This window comes from Dioscorea cayenensis, chromosome 12, assembly GCF_009730915.1.
Source record: "Dioscorea cayenensis subsp. rotundata cultivar TDr96_F1 chromosome 12, TDr96_F1_v2_PseudoChromosome.rev07_lg8_w22 25.fasta, whole genome shotgun sequence".
In the NCBI taxonomy this organism is placed as follows: domain Eukaryota; kingdom Viridiplantae; phylum Streptophyta; class Magnoliopsida; order Dioscoreales; family Dioscoreaceae; genus Dioscorea; species Dioscorea cayenensis.
Genome location: NC_052482.1, coordinates 12,059,331 through 12,084,489, shown reverse-complemented (window position 1 = coordinate 12,084,489; position 25,159 = coordinate 12,059,331). Strand labels below are relative to the sequence as shown.

At 38.3% G+C, this 25,159-nt stretch overlaps 2 non-coding genes across 2 annotated transcripts; one reads left to right on the top strand and one right to left on the bottom strand.

Moving 5' to 3' along the window:
* Nucleotides 1–12,432: 12,432 nt before the first annotated feature.
* Nucleotides 12,433–12,538, top strand: LOC120274201. The gene has a single exon (XR_005540736.1). It is a non-coding gene; the product is annotated as a small nucleolar RNA R71 (small nucleolar RNA).
* Nucleotides 12,539–18,958: 6,420 nt separating this feature from the next.
* Nucleotides 18,959–19,065, bottom strand: LOC120274227. Its single transcript, XR_005540760.1, has one exon. It is a non-coding gene; the product is annotated as a small nucleolar RNA R71 (small nucleolar RNA).
* Between the last annotated feature and the right edge of the window lie 6,094 nt (nt 19,066–25,159).

Genomic DNA, 25,159 nt, shown 5'->3' with positions numbered 1-25,159 from the left:
GCTACTTAATTTTAATTTGAAGTTGTGAGATTTTAAAAGTAAAAGAATTTTTTTAGTTATATTTATTTATAAATAAAACCAAAACAAACTTGGTTGGCATGAGTTTGTTGTCCATGTACAAGACAAATTGGTTTCAATGTAACTGTTGTGGTATTAATTAAATAATTATTTATGAATATAAATTTGAATATTATTGTTTACAACAATAAGTTATTTAGCATTATTTTAAAATAAATAAAAATTCATATGATGATTGTTCCTCACTTTCATTTTGATGAATTTATTAAAAATAATTAAAAAAATACAATGATTGTTGTTGTTTAAAATTTCACTTGTTCATCATTAAGAAGAAAACTGAAGAAGGTGCAATAAACATATTATACATCTTTAATTTTTTATGTGTCATAAATCACAAGTTTGCTATTTATGACAATGGTATTGTTAATTTAATTATGCATTCTTTTATAATTAGTGTTATTTGTGTTGTATGATGTGCTCTTGGAAGTAATATTAACCTAGGGGGCATGGGAAATATAAGTTTATATCAACTAATTTGGATTCAAATTAAATCAAATATTTTATTATAAATCAAAAAAAAGAAAAAAATAATGTTTAATTATATTTATTCATATGAAAAGCTAGGATGCGTATGACTGTGATGGGCTTATTTTCCATCATTCTCACATTAGAATGATGGATATTAGTTTCAATGTAACTTTAACGTATTAACTATGAAATTATCCATCATTCTCATATTAGAATATCATTATTCATAAAAATAATTATTTGTACTATTTTTCTTGAAAACAAATTAAAAGTAATTTGAACATTCTCTTATTTTTATAAGAATTTATTAGAAAACGATGTAAACATAGTGAGATTTATTATTTATAAGCAAGAGGGACATTGACGTACCAAGAATAGGGTACCATGGATAGCAAGTTTAATTGATTTGACTCAATATGTAATCAGTTTTTCATTAATTTTGTAAAACAAGAAAAATATTAAGAAAATCATAATAAAAAAATTAGAATATTTCTCAATAGAATATTGATTTTTTATTTACTTATGTTAATTATAATTTAAATAAAATGTTCAAATTCTAATTTTGATGCCATTATTTTTCCATGTAAGGCATTTTCACAGGCTTTGTAATTCAACACAAATGATCTGTTCTGCCAATATTTCTATATGCTGATTAAATTATTTATAACAATGTATTTTTCCTAATTTCTGTATTTCTCTTTACCAAAATGATATCTTGAGATTGCAGAGATTATATATTTTATGATTTAGAGGCATCTTGTGCTTTACCCCAAAAAAGTTACCCTTGCTGATGAGACTCAAATGACACAATTGGCCTTACTTAGCAGGAAAGATACCCCATTTCTATTATATTTCATTTTGTTAATATGTTCAATTGGATGAGTCGTGAGTATCACGAGTTGCTATTTTTCGCTGACCTCAATTGTGAGAAATGCTTTTCCTCCATGAATTGTTCATCTCCGAGAGGTCGTATCATCTGGCCACGCATCCCCTAAATGCTCTATGCTATCCCTCCACCTCCCCATTTTGGCCCTCTACTTTAGTCTCAAACTTCAAGGAAATGGTTCATCTCTTTTTTCAATTTTTTTATAATTAATTTTTCTATTTTTCTAAAAATAGAAATAGGATCAGAAAAGTAAACATATATACCATAAAAAGTTTTAAAGTTAAAAGACATACTAACTTTAATAGTAATAAAGTATGAAAATAGAAGTGATTGGGCAAAAGCACAAACCACCCAAAGGAGTACTTTGGTAAATTCATCCACCTTTCTTTTGCTCCTTTCTTTATATATTCTCATTCTCTTTATCTTCTTTTCACATCTCTATTGCCTTCTCTTTTTATTTTCTTCCTTACAAGCTTTTCTTCCTCATTCTCGCCTTTTCTCCCTTTGTTCCAAAGGTTCTAGAACTCCTCCATACCTTTACTTGAACAAAAGCAATCCTTGACACGGTGATCTTCAGCTTCACAGCTTCTTCCATGGTGGACGATGGCTAGAAAGGAAAGGAGATGGAGACGGACGAGTTTGGTCATTAGATATGGTAATCTTCTCTTAACATCAAAGAACTATGCTTCATAGAAAAAGCACTTGATTTTGCACTCCTCATTTTGGAAAATGTTTCTAAATCAATGACAACTCCTTTTGTATCAGAAACACATATATATACACTAAAACATCTCTTTTTGTATCAGAGCCAAATTATACTATTCAGAAACAACATGTTCTATGCCTACTTCAGCACCAAAGATATCTGTGGCTGCGTCTGTACTAATGGCGGTTGGACCAAAAGTGTTTACATCTTTATTAAGGGCATCTATTTCTGTAAAAAAGACACTCTTTTATGTACCAGAAACATATGTTTTTATATCAAAGATACATTTTTTTCGGTAACAAAAGAGCATGTTTCTACGCCACAAACTACTAATAAGGCTCCTAAGGCTACAACAGTTCAAAGGAAAACATGTCGTGGAAGGTTAACTAACAGGTAGGTTAGTTTAGTTCATTTTATTTGACTAATTCCACTATTCACCACTTAATTGATAAATTTGTAATTTCTTAATTTTTTATTTCTAACTAATTAGGGATATTGGCATGCATAAGTTGGTTTTCTCAAGTGATATGATACCTACTAGAGTAAAAGTGGGGTACTATGTTCGTGTTCAGGTTGTGAGCTTTGATTAGTTTGCTTAATTTATTGAATTATGATTTATATTATGTTTCTTCATTTGATATACTTTTTCATTTAGACTTTAGTGGATGGCTATTTAGTGGATTTTTGAATTTTGTGTAGCCAATGCAAGACTGTGGTGAATTTTTTGGGTTGTGTAGTTTTATAATACTAATTTTTATTTTATCTATTTTTTTAGATTTTTAATGATATAATATATCATGTGTAGGTTAGTCCTTCACAATTTGAATCACATGCTAGGCTAAAAGGCATAATCCGTGAGTTTTTCTTCACTAAAATTTTATAACTTTATTGTTGCAAGGATAACCATCCTAATTCTGTACTAACTATTCTAACATGTGATTTCCAGATACAAACACATCTTCACATTGGATGGTGTGTCACTCCATGATCTAGTCATCTTCTTATCTAAAGATCAAAAGCTTCCTACATGTGAACTAATGATCTTTGCAACATTTGCGAAGATGGTGGTGATCTTCTCATATGTGATCTCTATCCTAGAGTTTTTCACAAGGGTAAAATTTGTTCTTTTTTCTTTTATGTATCAATCATAATTTTTTTTTGTTGTTTACTTATCACATGCTTGGATCATTCCATTTTGTCACCGAATGTGTTGGGCTATAAAAAATTCCTAAAGGGGGTTGCCATTGTCATTGGTGTACAAATTTACATCCTAGAGGAATGGATGGCGGTCAGAAAAATAATACATAAGTTGTTGCAAAGATTGCTAATGTTGAATAGATTGAAGAAATCTACCAATGATGTAGTCGTGTCATAACTGAGCAAGGAGACTATGTTGGTGTTAGCGCTATATGCAGGTTGGCCAATCCTCATAAGGATGCAATCTTATGTCAGCTAACTACATGACTGCTTTTTTAAGGCTTCAATTTGATTTACTATAATAGTTTGATTTCTTCTCATGTTTTTATTACATTGCAAAGGCCTTGACTTCAACAAGTCATAAATGTTAGGTCCATGTACTGTTCTGATTTGCTATCAGGTCAGATTCATGCACTTCTTACTTTAGTAGGATTTACTCATCTTTCTCCATTTTTATTAGTGAAAGAATTTTTTTTCTTTATCATTATCTCAGTGCGAGATGGAATATCATGTTGGTTGCTTAAAGGAGAGTAATATTGTTGATTTAAAGGGTACATTGTGGTTTCTTTATTTCTCCAATAGTTTATTAACTCTTTCTTTCAAATGATTTCTTGGTTTGTCACATCCTGAAATAGGAACTACCAGAACGAGAGTGGTTCTGCAGTGATGACTACCGTGGGATTTACGACAAACTGAAAAAATTACATCATGTTAGATCATTGCAATTCTCTTTAGCAGAGTTAAATTCTCTCTTACAAAAGAAAAAAGAGAAAGGCTTAAGTGGTTTAAGTGCAAATCCCAATATTATGTGGATTCTTTTAAGAGGAATAGACTCATCTGCTAAGGCGAAGATTCTTCTTTCAAAGGCACTAGCCACTTTCCATGTGAGTGCATGCTTATATTCTCACAGGCAACATGAACTAGAGAAATTATTCTCATCATAGTTTTTGTTAATTGTAATAGTATTTTCTTATAGGATTTATATGACCCTATTGTTGATGTGGTGATAGGTTAAGACCTTATCCCTAAGATTGTATTTGGGTAATGCAAAGTCTTATTAGACAAATCAATTTCACACTAGTATTGCCTTTTTTTTAAAAAAAACTATATATGCTATCATTTTTGTCCTTGCAGAAGGAACATGAGAGACCAAGATTTTAGCTGCTTTTCATTTCATCTTCTATCTCAATTCTGTATAAAATTTTGTGTTGTTACTATAATTGATATGATAATATTCTTGTTTGTTGATAGGGTTACTTATGGTTGTTATTTAATGGCATCAAAAGAATGTTTGCAATAGTGAATATAAAGCATTTCATTATTCACACAACAATAGAAGTTGAATTAATGTGGATCAATAAGTTTGGCTTTTCTGGAATCACTCCCCAAGAGGTTAGGATGATTATGCAAACAAACAATTTTTTTTCCTTTGGTTTTCTTATAGTGTCATTTATTTATTTATTTATTTGTTATTACTTTCATAGCTTCAAGAGTTCATCGAGGGTGTGCAATCAATGTTCTTCGAGGGAACATCAATGTTGCATAAGTTAGTTCTTTCTGAAGGTGTTTTGTTTGACTATATATTATTTTGATAGGTGTTTGGAGTCCAAATTCTCATTCTAAGAACCTAAAATGAAAATTGAAGAAAAAATAACATAGAATAAGAGGTGAAATTCATAGTTAGTGTGTCAGCATAGCAAAGGTTTTTAACTTTAACTATATAAAGAAGGAGATTGTGGGATCTTTAAAATTAGTTAGAAATGGCTGATAATGATGATTTATTACATGTGTTAATTGCTTTTTAGATGGCCAATGTTGTAGCTAAATAACAGAGTTTGGATCATGGGTTTTGGTTTATTTCATTACTTGGAGATCTCTAGGATTTGTATGGATACAATGCTAAATTCTACAATTTTAATGATCAAAATTGCTTATTTCTTCTGATAAAGAATGTGAAGTGTTAAATTCTAGAATTTGACATCCAGTAGTAATACATTATCATCTGATAAATCTTAATTTTATCATTTAATTATATAGATTTTTTAATAAAATAATATTTTAGTACAACTACTTCAGAATTTCTACTTCTTTTCTTTGTCTTGATCCATAAGTTTTCCATTTTTAAATAAAGTTATTATTAATGCTTGCACTACCACATTGACATTCTATAAAATGCTGTAATATTGTAAGAAGCACTAGTGTTAAAAGTAGAAAAAGTGTTTAACCTAAAATTGAAATTGAGAAGAAACACTGATGAAGCTCAGAGTTTTATGTTAAGTAGGGTAAATATAGAAAGTCTATAATGTAACTTTTAGTAATAAAGTGAGTATAAATGAGAGAGATTGATGGTGCTCGATTTTTTTACGGATAGAAAGTTTCGGTACCTAAGCTTTATAATTCAAGATAGTGAGGAACTTATAGAAGATGGCACAAATAAAATTAAAGTAGGTTAAATAAAGTAGAAGGGGTTATTAGTGTTTTATGCGATCATAGAATATCTCTTAAATTAAAATGTAAGTTTTATAGATTGGTTTTTAATACAACTATGATGATGTTGGGCTACTAAGAAACAACATACTTATCAGTTATGCATGGCCAAAATGAGAAATAAAGGTAAGATAGATGTTAGGCATTACTAGGAAAGAGACAAATTAAATGAGGAATGATTTTATCTGAAATAGACTGGTTGTGGCATCTACTACTGATAAGTAAGGAAAGAATTGAATAAAATTTGATTAGCACATTGTTAGATTTTTGGTAAGCATCCTGTAAGAAAAATAGAAGTTTTTCAAATCATAGAAAAGGAGAAAATAGATTTAAAAAGTATTTATCAAAAAATTTAAAAAATAATATGTTTGAGTTTAGTTTATCTATCTTTTAGTTCTTGATAGAGCAACAAGGAAAGAAAAAGATCTATGTGCCTAACCATAAATAGCTAGGGCTAATAGCTTCATATTATTGTTGTATTAAGTGGGATTGTGATATTGGAAATTGTGATAATCTAAAAAAAATAATATTTAAAAAATAAAAGCAAGACACATGTGGTTGGCATGAGTGTTCACACACCCTTTGCATGTGATCCGCAAGTGCACGGGTTTGTCGAAGTAATAAATCCCAGGTGAGTGGGTATCTTATCTACTGAGAATAGTGAATAGAAACACAACAATTGCTATTTAACTATGATGAGAATGAATTGATGATAGTGTGAATGAGATTGTTATGAAAAGAACTAAAAGAAACAAGAAAGACAGGCACAATGAAATGAGAGGAAAGGCAATCGATATAAGTGGGGCACTCGGACATTGCTCCCCCTAGAACTATTGCTTCAAGTGCAAAACCAACTATTATGTCTCCTAACTGATGCTTAATGAGTCGTGGAAATCCTAAAATACACGGTAACAAACTTAAGGTCAACCGTGACTAACTCTACACTATGTCTCGGTGGAGAAATCGCTCAGTCTCAACACCTCACACTGTGCAAAGAAGCATGGAGTTCTACGGATTCGAAGTGATAAACCCTATTCCTATATGTAGAGCTAATCCTTTGGTCCAGGCGAAAGACCCCTAGTTACAATTAAGTCCCAGATACTAAAGTTCACTTCAATGCTTTACTCTGTCGCTCGTGCAACTAAGACCCAACAGAGTTCATCCTTTAGCAGTTCACTCTATTGTGACCGCAAAGAACTCTAGGAAATAGAGGTAGGATAAATCACACCGGAGGGGAAAGGGGATGCTCCGCTACCTCTCAACTCACTCTCTGAACCCTCTCCAATCTAGCATTGTCTAACCCTCATGGTGTATCACTCATCCACAAAAGCTACCAAGATGGACTCTCGACCATAGTGTCACTCTAAGGGAGAAATCATTCAACAAGAATTCAAGATTGGAACTCAATTAAAAACATCATTTAAGGAAAGCATAATAAAAGGTCAATGAAACAATAACATCCTAGGGTTTACAAAGCCGAGTACCCACTAGGGGGTTTATCTCTCCATGGAGTAAGATACAATCAATAATGAAATCAAAAGTAAAAACAAGAAATCCATTGGAAAACCATCTCGTTATTCGTGTCGATGGTCTTGTGGATTGTCCTCGTCCTCTCCAAAGGTCCCCTTGTTAAGCATAGGGCACACATCGCTGAATCGGTGCCGACGGAAGCTCCCCCAATAACTATCTTCCAAGAGAATCATGGTGCCAAAGCCGGAGAACTACTCTAAAAGCCTTGCCAAAACCCCTTTAAACCCTAGCCCCCGCCCTCTCAAAAGATGGAGAAAAGATGGGAAAAGGATCTTGAAATCGGGCTGAAAAACGGCTTTAAATAGGCTAGAATCGGGAATCCACACGGGCCAGTGGATGTTCCACATGCTCCTATGGAATTTCCACAGGGCCGGTGGAAATTCCACATGCCCATGTGGATCTCTGGAACTCTGATTTTCGGCCGGCTGTAAACAGTAGCTGCTACAGTAAATTACTACATTGATTTGCTATAGTAGCTGCTACAATACTTCCCCCATCCCCCCAAAACACTCCCAAATCCACTTTTCATCGAGGCGACATAAACGGGCACACGTTTATGTCGTAGATCACATCGCTTCTTCAATAAACAGATTCGTTGGTGAAGATCTTGCTATCATTGCACAAGTTGGGATACGCAAATGTGACTGCCTTCGTGCTTCTCTAACTCATCATAATTGCTTGAATACATGGAGGTTGGCACACATTCACGTATCTTTGATCCCAACTTGTGTCTTTGCATTTGTTCCTTCCAAGATTTCATCAAACAATGCGTTCACAATCTACTTTCGATTCTTTCTTCCATATTTGGCTTCACAACCCTACATGCACAAAATAACACAAATGCACCTGTATTAGCGCTAAAATCAGATAAAAGTAATGCTCATCATAAGGAAAGAATACTTCGCATTCTTAACGCATAAGCACTTATCAAACTGCCCTACACTTAATCTTTTGCTTGTCCTCAAGAAAAAACATTGAAGTATAGAAGAAGGAAATATTGAAAGTGCTTCGCCTTAGGTTCACCAAAGCAAGCAAGGAGAACATTCTACAAGTAAGGGAAATTTCAACACTAAATATGAAAAATCAATGCTCTAGCTAAAAACTCGAATAAAAAAGAACAAACTCGAGATCGTGTAAGTGTGTGTAAACTCACTCAAGTAAACCCAAAGTATACTCGTCAATGTTCCAAGCATAAGGGACTTATTGAACTACAAAACGTAACAAAACAAAAAGATGGTAGTAGCTTCACACATCGTCTAAGACAGCCCTTTCCAAAGCTGCCACTAAGGTGGCTTTCACACTTTTGAGGGGGTAGCTCTTTCTACTGGGGGTGGTAGTTTTCACTATCCCATGAGATAGCACTTTCTCTCATTAGGGCATAACTAATATCTGACTCATGAGAGTAGCTTCATACTTCATAGGTGGTAGCTCTTTCCACCCCAAATGCACAACTAAACAATATATATCTATTTTTTTTCTATTTTTCTTTTTTTCAATTTTTTTTAGCTAAATAACACAAGAAACAAAACTAATTAGTCCCTTAAACATCAAACTTGAGTTTCCAAGAGAGTTTCATGAGCGAGTGGTGCAACAAGTGTCAATCGGGCAAAAAATCCTAGAAATTCAACAACAAACTAGAGCACGAGAACATTCAATGTTAAAATTCTCCTAAACTCAAGAATACAATCATTACAACTAAGGTGAACTGCTATTGGCTACGTGAGCATGTATGTCAATCAAAATTTATATAAAGGGCATGTGCAATGTGAACTCTCCCCCACACTTAAGATGTACATTTCCTTCAATGTACCATGCAAGCACAATAAAAAGTAAATCACTCAAAAGTATGTGTGGGAGTGGGCAACTGAAACAATACTCCCCTGAACTCCTAGTAGTGTATTTGATGGAGCTAGATCCTTGAAGTTGAATTCCAACGAGTTATGAAGCACACACGGCCTTGTGTAAAACATATTGACCATATCTATGACTAATCCTCAATTTCCATACTGACAAGGCCATCTGCACGCATACACAAGGGGGTTTAGTGAATCTCAATAAACAAAAATAACTCGAGTATATAAAAGATAAAGCAATGAAATACAACTCGAAACAACAAAAATAAAAGATAGACTCAGAAGAAGGATCCTTTCTGAGCAGTATAAATCCAAAATAGAATGCAAAAATAGAATGTGAAAAATAAGAACAAAGAAGGTAAAGACATCTCAAGTGTCGATGTCAATCACTGGCCATCTGCTACCGCTGTTGGAGAAGATGAGTCGGTGCTGCAAAATAAATAAAGATTGGGCGAACAAAAGGGAAAGTGAAGCTTATTGATGAAATGAGAATGGAAGACTAGAAAATGGACGGAAAACTCAAGTAACAACCCTCTAAAATGATGGTAAAAGGTCGGGAGAGTGCAAGGATGCATTTTCAAAATGTTTGGGAGTGAAAAATGTAAAGGCAAAATAAATTTATAAAGAGAAAACACTACCTTTTCAGTTCTGTACATCCACACGGGCATGTGGAACTTACCCACGCCCGTGTGACTCCACAGGAGAGCTAACAGGGGCAGACACATGCCCCTGTATGCTCTCTAGATAACACCCTTCTGCTCTTAATGCATCCACACGGGCATGTGGAAATTTTGCACGCCTGTGCGCCTGACCCACAGGAGCAGATGCACGCCCCTATGGCTTCTTTGTCCACCCGAGAAATTTCTCTAAGTTATCCACACGCCCATGTGGAAATTCTACATGGGAGTGTGGAAATTCACAAGGGCACTCACAGGGGCACTCGCACGCCCTTGTGTGTTCTCGAGGTGGAGGAGAACTGCTTTGCAGAGATCCACACGGGTGTGTGGAAATTACCCACGCCTGTGTGTTTGTCACCGGATCATCCACAGGGGAACCCGCACGCCCTTGTGGACTCAGGATAAATTTCTAAGTCTTTGTAGAGGAACACACGCCCGTGTGGAAATTTTACATGGGCATGTAACCTTGACAAGGTCGTCCACAGGGCAGATGCACGCCTCTGTGTCGTCTCGGGATGAGCTCTTAGTAGAGACACAGGCCCTTGTGGAATTTCCACACGGCTGTGTGCATTCTCTGGATTACTTAGAAAAATCTCCAGGCTCTGCAGAAAATTCCTAAACATGTAAACACACTTAGAGCTAGCTTCTACAATGCAACCTATATCAGAGAATCATGAAAAACATGCTCGAACGACCAAGAACTTCGCCACACGCAATTAAGCACATAAAAACTACAATGATCCACAGGAAAAACATAGCAACGGAAAATAAGAATCAAAACACCAACTCTCAAGATCTTATTCATATAAAACTAAACTAAGATCTAGAAAAGCAATAAATGCTTGGGTTGCCTCTCAAGAAGCGCTTGTTTTGCGTCACTTAGCATGACATATCTCTTGCTTAGCTTATGGAGGCTTAAAAAGAGTGTGTTCCTCCCAACTAGACATTGCATAGCTACTTCCTTTAAACCAAAAATCTACTTGATGGGATGGAATGTATGTTGGAGAGTCCAACCATCTTACCTTTGGCCTCCAAGGAAACAATTTGGGTTGGGAATTGTCCAAACTTAGCACAGGTGGGTCATTGGATGGCTTCAATATCCTACCCACGTCTTCTTCCAAACCCAAAATCTCTTTCTTGCAATTTATGAGTTGATCAATCCCAAAGAGTGGTGCTTGTTCCATTACCTTAGTACTTGTCCACCTTGACAAGCATGTCTTCAATGATGCCCCTCGGATGTCTCACCATTCTGTCCACCAATTGTAATGTCATCCGAGTGTTCCTAGGCTCTCCCAAGCCTAGCTTCTAAAAGAATGAGTATGGCATGACGTTAATACTAGCCCCTAAATCCGCCAATGCCATCTCTTCACCCAAATTGCCAATGTTGCACGGAATCACAAAGCTTCCGGGGTCTTTCTTCTTGTTCTGCATATTCTTTTGCAACACCGCCGAACAAGAGGCATCTAAGATCACCGATACACTCTCCTCCAACTTCCTCTTGTTGGTCAAAAGATCTTTCATGAACTTAGCATACCGAGGCATTTGAGACGAGGCCTTCACAGAAGGAATGTTGATGTGCTATTGCTTGAAAAGACCCAAGAACTTCTTGTATTGCTCATCATTTTGGTCATTCTTCAATCTTGAAGGATACGGGATTCTTGGCTTGTAAGGTGGTGGTGCCACCTCCTTCTCTTTGTTAGGTCTCTCCTCAACCTCCACGACCTCAGGTGCTTCAACATAGGTCTTCTCACTTGGAAGCCTACCATCAACCTCATGACTACTTCTCAAAGTGATCTCCTTCACATGTTCTCTCGGATTAGTCTCTGTATTACTTGACAAGTTTCCTTGTGGTCTCTCCGATAGAGACTTCACAATTTACCCCACTTGATTTTCTAAATTGTGCAATGAAGCGGTATGGTTATGAAGTGTAGCCTTGACCGATTGGAACCGTGTATCCGAAGATTGCACAAATCTAGTTAAGGCTTTCTCTAAGTTGGTCATCCAGGTTTCCAAGTTTGAAACTCTATTCTCCATGTTCGGGGCTTGTTGTTGTTGAAAACCTGGTGGTGCTATGGCCTTTTGCTGCCCTTGGTTATTCTATGAAAAATTGGGGTGGTTCCTCCACCCTTGGTTGTAGGTGTTACTTTAAGAATTACCTTGTACCCTTCCCGAATTGCCCACAAAGTTTACTTGTTTAGTCAGGGATGAAGTAGCAATTGAAATAGGATAATTAGACGGTATATGTGAACCCCACAACCATCACAACTAATGATCGTGACCACCCTCGGTGAAGTCAACGTATCCAATTTCTTGCTCAATGCCTCTACTTGGGCTGCTAAGGATGTAACCGCATCAATTTCATGGAGGCCGGCTATTTTATTCTTTTCCCTTGCATTGCATTGGTAGCTATTCATGGCCATTTCCTCTACCAACTGTTGAGCTTTTTCAAGTGTCTTGTTCCCCATTGTACCTCCTACGGTGGCATCTAGAAGTTGTCTTGTACTTGGATTCAACAGGTTGTAAAAGGTCTGAATGATCATTCATTCGGGGAAACCATGCTGTGGACAATTCCACAGGAGGTCCTTGAATCGCTCCCATGTCTCAAACAAGGATTCAAGCTCCATCTGAACAAATGATGATATTTCATTATGAAACTTCGCCGATTTCCCCGAGGGAAGTACTTTACAAGAAAAGCTTTGACCATTTCATTCCATGTCGTGATGGATGCTCGTGGTAAAGAATGTAGCTACTGCTTTTCTCTTTCTTTTAGAGAGAATGGGAAAGCTCTTAATCTTATAGCATCATCAGTAACATTGTTAATCTTCAGCATGTCACAAACTTCCAAGAAGATTTCAATATGGTTGTTTGGATCCTCATCTACCAAACCATTGAACAGCGTCGGCTGATGTATCATTTGGATAAATGCTGGTTTTAGCTCAAAGTTCGGTGCTGTAATCGGGGGCCACGCAGTGCCGGATTGTGTCTCCAATACTGACGATCTGGCATAATCAGAAAGTGTTCTCTGTTGTTCATTCTATTCTGCCATGTTGTCAGACCCTTAAACTTCCATTTCAACTAGATTTGACGGTTCTTGCACGGGTTCTTTACCTTTTCATCTGAGTGTACGTTCAAGTTCAGGATCACCTTCAATCAATATCAAAGGATTCATTCGGGTCATAACCTGCAGTTGCATCAAAACAAAGAAAACAAATCAGAACGATGATAGAATAAGATGTGAAGTAGAATGAATGACGAATGGCTAAGATAACAAAGTGCAAAGTATCTCTAAATGCCTACTCCCCAGCAATGGTGCCAAAAACTTGACAATGCTCCTTGCGTGTGACCCGCAAGTGCACGGGTTTGTCGAAGTAATAAATCCCAAGTGAGTGGGGTATCGTATCCACAGGGAGTAGGGAATAAAAATACTAAAATTGGCACCAAACCAAGCGAAGATGAATAATGATTGTGTTGATAAAGTGTAATGTAAGAAGAAATAAAACAAACAATCACCTCGGTATGTTTGCTATCTACGTCATATATATGGCAGCAAGATCGGTCTGGATGACTTCCACACCATTCTCGAGCCTTTCTAAATGATCATAGGTTCAAGAAGAGCAATGTGCCAATATCGGTGGCATCTCATCAACTGTTGGGGGAACCTAGGTCTCGATAGGTGTAGGTTCCAATGATGAACTTGACTGTGCTTGTGTATTAGTAATAAGAAGTATTCTTTTCTTATATTGAGCATTACTTTTCTCAGATTTTGTCGCTTATTCATGTGTATTTGTGTTCTTTTGTGCATGAAGGGTTGTGGAGACAAGTGTGGAAGAAAGTGATTGATTACCCGCAAGTGTACGGGATCGTCAAGTAATACCCTGTGAGTGACACAGGGGTCGTATTATTCCACGGGGCTAAGGAGCTCCTATTACTCCTCCAACACTTACTTTCTAACCTTACAATTGAAACATGGTGTTACTCTAATATGTGCAATAATATAAATAAGAATACAAGTGTAGCAGTCCGACAATAAGCAAGGAAATCGCAAGAACAATAATGATAAGAATAGGCCTCGGGATGAGGATTCCCAAGAGGGGTTCACCATGATGCATGGATGCAAAAGAATAGATGGCATGGGTGATTTAGACCGACGGATCTCAACAATAGTTCAACCCCGATTTCTCGGTAGTCAAACCCTAATTCCATACAAATGATGACAAGGATTTCTCCTTAGTCAAATTCCTACCATTGCGTTAAGAACATGGAGATCGCGCAACAAGGATGCACTTAACCTAAGTTTATCCTTATGGTTCGGAGGGGCAACCAACATCCAATTTCTCGGCATGTTGGTCAAGGATCTCCACTTTTAGCTCAAAAGTGATCTAGTACACGTGAGTAGGTCACGTCTACGTGTACAACTCAAGTAAGAACTAAGGATTTCTCCGTATTATAGTTCTAGGCATGAAGCACATGAGCTAAACCACAAATCACACCAATGCATTCCAAATAAAAGTGAAGCATCCAAAATACATGATGAACCCCCCAAGGTTCAGCTACATCCGGTGGCCTTGGGGGTCTAGTGTGCCATCACACAAATAAATGTCTCAAACACAACAAAAGCAAGAAGTAAATGCATAAATGGCACTCCCTAGTCCGAATGATGAAGAGGAGGAAGAATGCCGGCCGAATGACGCTTTTTCTAGCCCAAAAGGTGCCGAATGCTTCTCCTCCCTTGATGATGAAGCTTCCCCTTGAAGTTCAAACCCTTGATCTTCCCAAGCTTCAAGCCCAAATCTCCTCAAGAATATAATATCTTCATTTTCTCCTTCTTCCCAAGTGGTGGCTGCCAAGAACCCTCAAAAATGTCTCCCAGAAATCCTCCCCAAAAGTCCCCCTTTCTTTTCCCCAAGATGCTCTTTATAACCCTCCTCATTTACTCCAAGATCCATCAATCCCCAGGTGGTATACTGGCTCGATGAGGACCTCATTGAGCTCCTCATTGACACTGTTCGGGGCAAGAAAACTCCTCATATGCACAGCCAATAGTATCCATACTGGCTCAATGAGCACCACATTGAGCCAGTACGCCTTCAATCAATCAACTTCCTCTGTGCTACAGTGATTATCCCGGGCTCTATACCGGGAAGCATTGAGGCCGTATCCATGATTCGATTTCTGCCATGAAAACTCTCCATGTGCTACAGTGAAAGCTACAGTGTCGGTGCTACGGTACCACTGCTACAGTACTTCAGCTACAATACTTTACTAGAATGAATATGCTACAGTACCATGACCTGGTTTTCTTCTCTTTTTCGCCCAAATTGTATCTTCGTGTCCTCTATGGCGTCTCCGTGCCCTGCAAAGCAAATAATACACGATTAAGCGCATAACGGGCATTAATTATAATAAAATACATGCTAGAAGCGAGCAATACATATATAGAAATACGTACATTTAGACACTTATCAAATATCCCCACACCTAAGTATTTGCTTGTCCCCAAGCAAACACATCATGAAAAACAAAGATAATGATAAGTGGTTAAATGTATTACCTCCGGCTCAAATAAATACAAGACTCTACAAGCATCGGAAAATGATAAATAGATAATGAGTTACAAACATTAAGCACAAAAGAAAGATCCTGTCTCACCTCTTATATGTCTGTGCCATGTGTGTGAATCTCGTATTTCATTTACCCTGACCTGGTTTAGCCTACTGACTTCAATCAGTACAGCTCTAGATGCTAAACACTCAACAAGCAAGAGTACGAAGTCTTAAAATGCTAAGTGCTACTTCAATTTACAAGTAAGATCCTTCTAAGCCCTAAACTTGAACTAACTCCCATTTTCTTCTCAACACTTTTAGTAGGTAGTCAACAAGATCACTAGGTTTTTTTTTTATTTTCATTTCATATTTTTGAGTCCGACTAACATAGACTGCACCAAAAAAATCTTTTCGGAGGGTGCACATGCTTTGGTTAGGCACAAGAGCCACCCAACTACTCGATTCATGATCTACATAGACGCATTCATGCTTCATTAGCGGAGGAATACTTGACATATACTCATTTTTTTATCTTTTTTTCTCATCATCATTTTCTTTTTCACATTCATCCTAGATCATGTCTTTAGACTACTCTACATGCCACAAAAACTAGGGCTAGCTCAACAAGACTCGAAGTTCTTAAGAGTTCATTGAATGAAAGAACTTAGTACTCAAAGACCAAATACTCAAAGTTGTGTGTTAAGCATACAAGAGAGTTAGAGTAGTCATGTTGGCTATTCCCAGGGCATCAACACAAGATTCAGTGCACAAGACAATACTAGAGGTGAAACAAGATTCAATAGAGTACAACAACAAGTATGTAACTCAAATCGATCATTAAACCATGCTAGAAGATTCTTACAATAATGAACAAGCCATCATTAAACCATGCTAGAAGAGTCTTATAGTGAAAGCTACAGTGTTGGTGATACAGTACCACAGCTACAGTACTTCAGATACAGTACTTCGGCTACAGTACTTTACTACAAGGAATATGCTACAGTACCATGACCTGGTTTTCTTCTCTTTTTCGCCCAAATTGTATCTTTGTGTCCTCCATGGCGTCTCCGTGCCCTGCAAAGCAAATAATACACGATTAAGCGTATAACGGGCATTAATTATAATAAAATACATGCTAGAAGTGAGCAATACATATATAGAAATACGTACATTTAGACACTTATCAGAAAGGAACCAAAAGAAGATCATGGATGCATTTTGTTGATGAAATCTTTTAGTGAACAAATGAGAAGACACAAATTGTGCGCAAAGACATGTGAGTGTGTGCCAACCTCCATTGGGCTCAAGGGAATACATAGTTTGAAGAGGCACAAAGGCAGTAACACTCATGTGTTCTAACTTGTGAAATGCTAGCAACATCTTCGTCAATGTGATTTTATTGATGACGCAACGCGATCTACTGCATGAATGTGTGCCGATTCATGTGGCCTCGATAAAAAGTATGGTTTCGAGAGCATTTTGGCAGAGTATTGTAGAAGTTACTGTAGCTAATCAATGTATAAAATTGCAGAAGCAGTTACCGTTCACAGCTCACAGACATTCGATTATTGGAAATTCACATAGGCGTGTGGAAATTCCATACGCTCGTGTCGATACCCGATTCTAGCCCTATTTAAGCCGTGATTTCAGACGTTTTAAAGGATTCTTTTCCCATCTTTTTCCCATCTTTGTAGGCGCTCGCAGCTAGGGTTTGGAGAGGCTTTGTTAAGGTTTTTGGAGTTGTTCTTTGGCCTTCAAGACCGCATTCCTTCTGAAGATAGTTATTAGGGGACCTTTCATCGGCGTCAATTCGATGAGATGTGCCCTAGACTTGACGAGGGAACCTTTGGAGAAGGCGAGGCCACTCCACAAGACCATCGATATGGACTACAAGGGATTTTTACTTATGGATTGCATGCTTTTAGATTTAATTTTATTATTGATTATAACTTGCTCCATGGAGAGCTAAACCCCTAGTGAGTGCTTGGACTTGTAAACCCTAGGATGATATTATCTCATTAACCTTTTATTATGTTTCTTTAATTGATGTTTTTATTTGAGTTCCAATCTTGAATGCTTATTTAGTTGATTTTCCCTTATAGTGACACTAGGGTTGAGAATCCATCTTGCTAATTTTTGTGGATGAGTGACACACCATGAGGGTTAAACAAAGCAAGGTTGGAGAGGGTCGAGTGGGTGAATTGAGAGGTAGCGAAATGTCCCCTTTCCCTTCTGGTGTGATTTATGCTGCCTCCATATTCCAAGAGTTCTTTGCGGTCACAATGAAGTGAAATGCTAAGAAAGAAACTCCACTGGGGCTTAGTTGCGCAAGCAAAAGAGTAAAGCCTTGAAATAATCATTAGTGTTGGGGCTTAATTGTGACTAGGTGTCTTTCGCCTGGACCAAAGCGTTAGATATATATTAGGGAATAGGGTTTATCACTTGGAGTCCCAAGAGCTTCTTGCAACCCCACACAGTGTGAGGTGTCGAGAGTACTCCTTTCCACCAGGGTATAGTGTAGGATTAGTCTTGGTTAACCTTAGGTTTAGGACCGTGTGTTATACGATTTCCATGACTTAATAAACATCAGTTAGGAGACATAATGATTGATCTTGCACTTGAAACAATAATCCTAGGGAGAGCAATGTCTGGGTGCTCCACTTTCTATCTATTGCCTCTCTTATTATTCTCTTACGTTTCTTTCTTATTTTCTTTTATTTCTGTTGCATTGATATTGTTCACACCACTCTTGAATCATCTTCATCATAGTTAAGTAGCAATCCCAGTGTTTTTGATCACTATTCACTATGGATATGACTACCCACTCACTGGGGTACTTTATTACTTCGATAACCTGTGCACTTGCATTACACACTCACAATGGGTGTGTTATGTTTTTGGCATCGTTACTGGGGAATAGGCATTTTGGAAATACTTTGCACTTCGCTATTTTAGCTATTCATCACTTGTTCTATTTCACAATTTCTTATTTTTCCATTGTTCTTATTTGTTTACTTTTCTTTGGTTTAAGCTCTAGGTTATGACATTGGTTGAAGGTGATGCAGACATTCGAAGAAGAATTCATAAAACTTATGCAGGAATAGTCTAATCAAGCTGAAATAGAAGTTGAAGAGTCTGATATTATGGCATAACAGAATGAGCAGTAGAGGATACTCTCAGATTATGCCAGACCTTTAGTTCTTGGAACGCAGTCTAGTATTATGCGGCCACCAATTACGGCTCAGAATTTTGAGCATAAGCTAGGCTTCATTCATATGTTATAATAGTTAGCACAGTTTTATGGTTTGGCCGATGAGGATCCAAACAATCACATTGAGAACTTCTTGGAATTGTGCGATATCCTCAAGATTAATGGTGTTATAGATAATGCTATCAAGTTGAGGGCCTTCCCATTTTCGTTGAAAGGAAGAGCGAAGCAATGGCTACATTTATTACCTAGAGCATCGATCACCACATGGGAGGAGATTGTAGAAGCTTTTCTTTCAAGATATTTCCCTCTCAAAAAATCTAAAAAGCTTAGGAATGAAATATCCTCTCTTATGCAAATAGAATTGGAGTCTCTTTTTGAGACATGGGATAGGTTCAAGGAGCTCCTGCGGAAATACCCTCAACATTGTTTTTCCGAGTTGATAATTATTCAGACTTTCTATAGCGGTTAAACCCAAGCACAAAGCAATTACTTGATGCTGCAGTAGGAGTTACCTTAGGAAGCAAGACCCTTAAAGAAGCCCGACATCTCATTGAAGAAATGGCTATGAATAGTTATCAGTGGAACATGAGGGATAGAAGAAAGGTAGCCGGACTTCATGAGATTGATGCAGTTACTTCATTCGAGGCCAAGTTGAGTCATTAAGCAAGAAGTTAGACACTCTAACTTCTCCTAGAGTGGCGGCTGTGACTAGTTGCACTGGGTATGGGGGAAGACATGCTCCATCTAATTGCCCAATTTCTGTTTTTGGTACATTCTCAGTGGAATAGGTTGACTTTGTGGGTAATGCAATGAGAGGTCAAGGAAATCCATATAGCAATCAATACCTACAATCCGGGGTGGAGGAGCCACCCAAACCTTTCTTGCAGTAATCAAGGGCAATAGAAGATTATGGCACCGCCGAGTTTAAAACAATAACAACAACAAGCCCCTAACATGGAGAATAGAGTTTCAGGGTTGGAGAACCAGATGACCGACTTAGAGAAGCTTTGACCAAGTCTATTCAATCATCGGATAGAAGATTTCAATCGGTTAAGGCCACACTTCGCAACAACACCGTGTCATTCCATAACTTGGAGAACTAAGTGCGCCAAATTTCAAAGTCACTCTCGGAAAGACCTCAAGGGAGTTTGCCAAGCAACACAGAAACCAATCCAAGAGAACATGTGAAGGCAATCACTTTGAGAAGCGGTCATGAAGTTGATGGTATGCTCCCGAGTGAGAAGACCAATGTTTAGTCACCCGAGGTCATGGAGGTTGAGGAAATCGCAAAAGAGAAGGAGGTGGCACCCCCACCTTACAAGCCAAGAATCCCTTACCCTTCAAGGTTGAGAAATGACCAAAATGATGAGCAATATAAGAAGTTCTTGGGTCTATTCAAGCAATTACACATAAACATTCAATTTGTAGAGGCGTTGTCTCAAATGCCTCGTTATGCAAAGTTTCTCAAGGACCTATTGACCAACACAAGAGGAAGTTGGAGGACAGTGCATATGTGATTCTAGATGCTTCATGTTTGGTGATGTTGCAAAATAATATGCTGAACAAGAAGAAGGACACTGTAAGTTTTATCATTCCATGCAACATTGGTAATTTGGGAGAAGAAAAGGCATTGGAGGATTTAGGGGCTAGCATTAATGTCATGCCTTATACTTTCTTTCAGAAACTAGGTTTAGGAGAGCCTAGGCCTACTCGGATGACACTTTATTTGGCGGATCAAACAGTTAGGCATCCAAGGGGCATCATTGAAGACGTACTTGTGAAAGTTGACAAGTACATATTTCCTATAGACTTTGTAGTGTTGGATGTGGATGAGGATGTCAATATTCCACTAATACTTGGGAGGGTGTTCTTGCGCACTTCCAAGGCTCTTATTGACATGGATGACTGGGAGTTGATTTTATGAGTTGGTGATGACAAGTTGACATACTGCCTCGTCGAAGCCATGCGACATTCTCTTGATTTTGATGATACTCTTTATTTTCATGATACTACTGATGAGTTAATTGATGAATACGTACAGGAGATGATGTGTCCGGACCCATATGAAGGGGTGCTAGATCAAGAAGTGGAGAATAAAGAAGTCTTATCTCTTGGTCTAGAGGATAAGATTCAACCTACCCCGGGGATCATGAAGAGGATGATCCAAAGATGAAGCGAGCAAGGAGACACCATAAGTAACGGTCCAAGGCTAATGGGGATGTGCAAGCACAGAGTAAGGGTGATGAACCCTTGTGTCGTAACAAGCTCGATAAGTCCCACTCTACCTTGAAAAGTTTATGTTCATCATGCTTTTAGGTTGTCAGTAAGAAGGAAACCTTCATTTATGAGCCTCCATGAGGTAAGAAGAGGTACATCAAGCTTAGTGACGTTAAACAAGCGCTTATTGGGAGGCAACCCAAGTGTTTACTATTTTCCTGGGTTTTAGTTTAGTATTTGCATGAATAAGAGCTTTAGTATTGGTGTCTTAATCTTTAAAATGCTATTGCTGTGTTTTTCTTGTGGATCATTGGTGTTGTCTGTGTGCTTAATTGTGATTGGTGAAGTTTTTTGGTCGTTTAAGTATGTTTTTCATGATTCTCTGGTCATTTTTTTATAGCATAGGCAGGCTTTGTGTGTGCAAAAAGTTTTTGCAGAGTTTGTAAATTTTCTAAGTCATCCTGAGAAAACACACGACCGTGTGGAATTACCACATGGCCGTGTGTTTCCATTTAGAGCTCATCCCGAGAGGACACAGGGGCGTGTGTTTGCCCCTGTGAATCGCCTTGTGACAGTCACAAGGCCCCTATGGATGACCCTGTGAATGGCACACGGAGGTGGGTAATTACCACACGCCGGTGTAAATCTCTACAGAGAGTTCTCCTCCATCCTGAGAGCACACAGGGGCGTGTGAGTGCTCCTCTGAGTATCCTTATGAGTATCCACAAGCTCGTGTGGAATTTCCACAGGGGCGTGTGGAGCACTTAGCCAAATCTTCAACTGGGCAGAGAAGCCACAGGGGTGCGTGGGTGCCCCTATCAGTCTGGCACACGGGCGTGTGGAATTTCCACACGCCCCTGTGGATACATTCAGAGGTAACTCAAGCTATCCTGAGAGCACACAGGGATGTGTGTCTGCCCTTGTGGTGCCCCCTATTTAGACACATGAGTGTGGGGAATTTCCACACGCCCATGTTTATGTACAGAACTCAAAAGGCTGTGATTTTTCATTGTAAATCTCCTTTACCTTTTCATTTTCACACCCCAAAGATCCACACGCGCGTGTAGAATTTTCACACGACAGTATGGATTTTTGCAGAATTGATTTGTGACTTTATTTGATCGATTTTCTTTTCAATTCTCACAGATATGGCACCCAGGACTACGAAAGCGACCGGCAAGCATCCACGAGAGTTGTCTCCCGAGCATGAGTAGTTGGAATTTGCGATCCCTGAACACTAGGTTCAGTTTGAGTGTCTATCGAAGCTCAAGTTCTGGCTGTCATGTTTCCCAGACTTGAATACACTCAGAGAGATCTAGAGAGGAGATGTGGTCTCTAAGGAAGTTGATGAGCTCCTCTCAGTCGGTAGCTAGTGCAGGTTACTGTCGATTCGAGAGCTAGCTATTCTGATGCTCGTGTTAGAGGTGCTCTCGTTATTCGAGTTTGATCACTCATACAATTGTTTCTCGAGCATCAATACTATATAATTCAGAGCATTTAGACAGTACTACAACATGATTGTCTCCCAATTCTCGATCTGGCTTGGATTGTATGATGTTGCTTTCACTGATATAGAGGAGTACGCATAGTTACAGATGGACTATCCCGGTAGTTTGATCCGCAGAGAGCTCATAGAACATTGTGTGGCCAAGGTCAGTATAAGCCGGGAGTGTCGAAGGCCACATGTCTCTCCCAACTGAGCTATAGATATATCCACGTAGTCCTGAGCAAATCGGTGAGTGGTTGTAGTGATAGTACCAGAGTTTTGAGCGGACAGGAATTACTTTACTTATACTCCATGGTACAGAGTGAGAAGCTATATCTTAGGCACATTGTGGCAGAGTATTTGAGACATCAGGGCCAGTATGCGAGAGTAGGGGTGATCTTCTCAGGTCTGTACATCACCAGATTCATCATTGGGATGGGTTTATTGGACACTATTTATGCGGCCGAGAAGACGATTGTACCATCTCTCCTTGGTGTAGACACTATAAGACCGATGGCCATGGTGCGCAGATACAGAGATGGGGTTTATGTGATGAACATGTCCCCACCAGAGCCAGTCAAGGCCGAGAGAGATGCAGCTGAGGGTTCCCAGCCCGCGCAGGAGCCACGGAAGGTGTAGTTTCAGACAGAGGCACCCTCGAGAGCACAGGAGCTACCCCTAGTGCAGATATTTTCTCCTACTCGAGGCTATAATCAATTTGAGAGGCTTGAGAGCACTGTAGGGGTACTACAGAGTTTCATGGCTAAGGTTCGCACGACACAGGTTGTGAACCACATTGAGGTGATGACACGACTTGATAGCCTACGACAGTTACTTGAGAGAGACGTGACCTTGCCATTTATTATGAGACCCCAGGCTCCACCGACTCCACCAGCATCTCCAGCACCACCATCCGTAGTTTTAGCATCACCGGTTGATCCACCAACATCATCTTCTTCACTAGCAGCAACAGCCGAGATAGCACTAGACATCGACGCTTGAGGGGTCTTTTACTTTATGTTTTTCGTATTTTATTTCTGCATTTTATTTTGGACTTGTACTACTTAGAAAGGATCTTCATTCTGAGTTTATCTTTTATTTTCAGTTGCTTCGAGTTGTATTTCATTTCTATATTTTTATAAACTCAAGTTTATTTTGTTTTTGTTGAGCTTCACTGAACCCCCTTATGTATACGTGTAGATGGTCTTGTCAGTATGAAAATTGAGGAATAGTCTTGTCAGTATGAAAATGTGACATTCACGTGGCCGTGTGTGCTCCGCAACCCATTGGAACTCAACCCTCAATGAATATAGCTCCATCAAATGTACCACTAGGAGTTCAAAGGAGTATTGTTTCAATTGCCCACCTCCAAATATGGTTTTGATTGCTTTATATTCTATTGTTCTTGCATGTGTAAATTGAGGGCAATGTACATCTTATGTGTGGCGAAGAGTTCACATTACACATGTTCTATACTTCTGCTTTCATTGTTCATACTCATGTAGCCAATGGCGGTTTACCTTAGATGCAAATGGTTGTATTCTTAAGTTTAGAGGAATTTTTAACATTGAATGGTCCTGTACTCTTGTTTTTACTTGAATTTTTAGGAATGATTGCTTGATTGATACTTTGTTGCACAACTCATTCATTAAACCTTGTGGAAACTTAAGTTCGACATTTAAGGGACTAGTTTTAGTTTCTTTCGTGCTTTAGTTTCTTTGGAAAAAAAAAGTTGAATAAAAAAGAAAAAAAATAGTTATGTTTGTTTGGTTTGTACATTGGGGGTGAAAGAGCTACCACCTATGAAGTGTGAAGCTACTTTCATAAGTCGGATACTAGTTATGCCCTAATGAGAGAAAGAGCTATCTCATAGGATGAGTGAAAGCTACTACCCCGGTAGAAATAGCTACCACCATGAAAGTGTGAAAGCCACCTTAGCGGCTATCTTGAAAAGGGCTATCTTAGAGGATGTGTGAAGCTACTACTTTCTCCTTTCTTTTTGTACATAAGTAAGTCCCTTGCATTTAGAGCTTTGAGGAGTATACGTTGGGTTGACTTGAGTGAGTTACACACACTTACACTATCTCGGGTTGTTGTCCTTTTTTATTCAAGTTTTTAGCTAGAGCATTGATTTTTCTTATTTGGTGTTGAAATATTTCTTTACTTGTAGAATGCTTCCCTTGCATGCTTATGGTGAACCTAAGGCCAAGCACTTTCAATTTTTTTCTTATATGCTTTAAAATTTTATTTTTGCTTGAGGATAAGCAAAAGCTTAAGTGTGGGGGAGTTTGATAAGTGCATGTGCATTAGTAATATGAAGTATTCTTTTCTTACATTGAGCATTACTTTTCTTAGATTTTATTGCTTATTCATGTGTATTTGTGTTCTTTTGTGCATGAATGGTTATGGAGATAAGTGTGGAAGAAAGGAGCCAAAAGTAGATCGTGGATGGATTTGGTTGATGAAATCTTGAAGTGAATAAACGGAAAAACACAAGTTGTGCTCAAAAACATGTGAGTGTGTGACAACTTCCATTGGGCTCGAGCAAATACATAGTTTGGAGGGGCACAAAGGCAGTCACACTCATGTGTTCCGACTTATGCAATGCTAGCAAGATCTTTGGCAATGTAATTTTATTCAAGATATAATGCGATCTACCGCATGAATGTGTGCCCATTCATGTGGCCTCGATGAAAAATGTGGTGTCGGGAGCATTTTGCTGAAGTACTATAGCAGTTTACTACAGTAGTTACTGTTCACATCTTGTAGAAATTAATTCCTTGAAATTCACAAAGCCGTATGGAAATTCCACACGCCCGT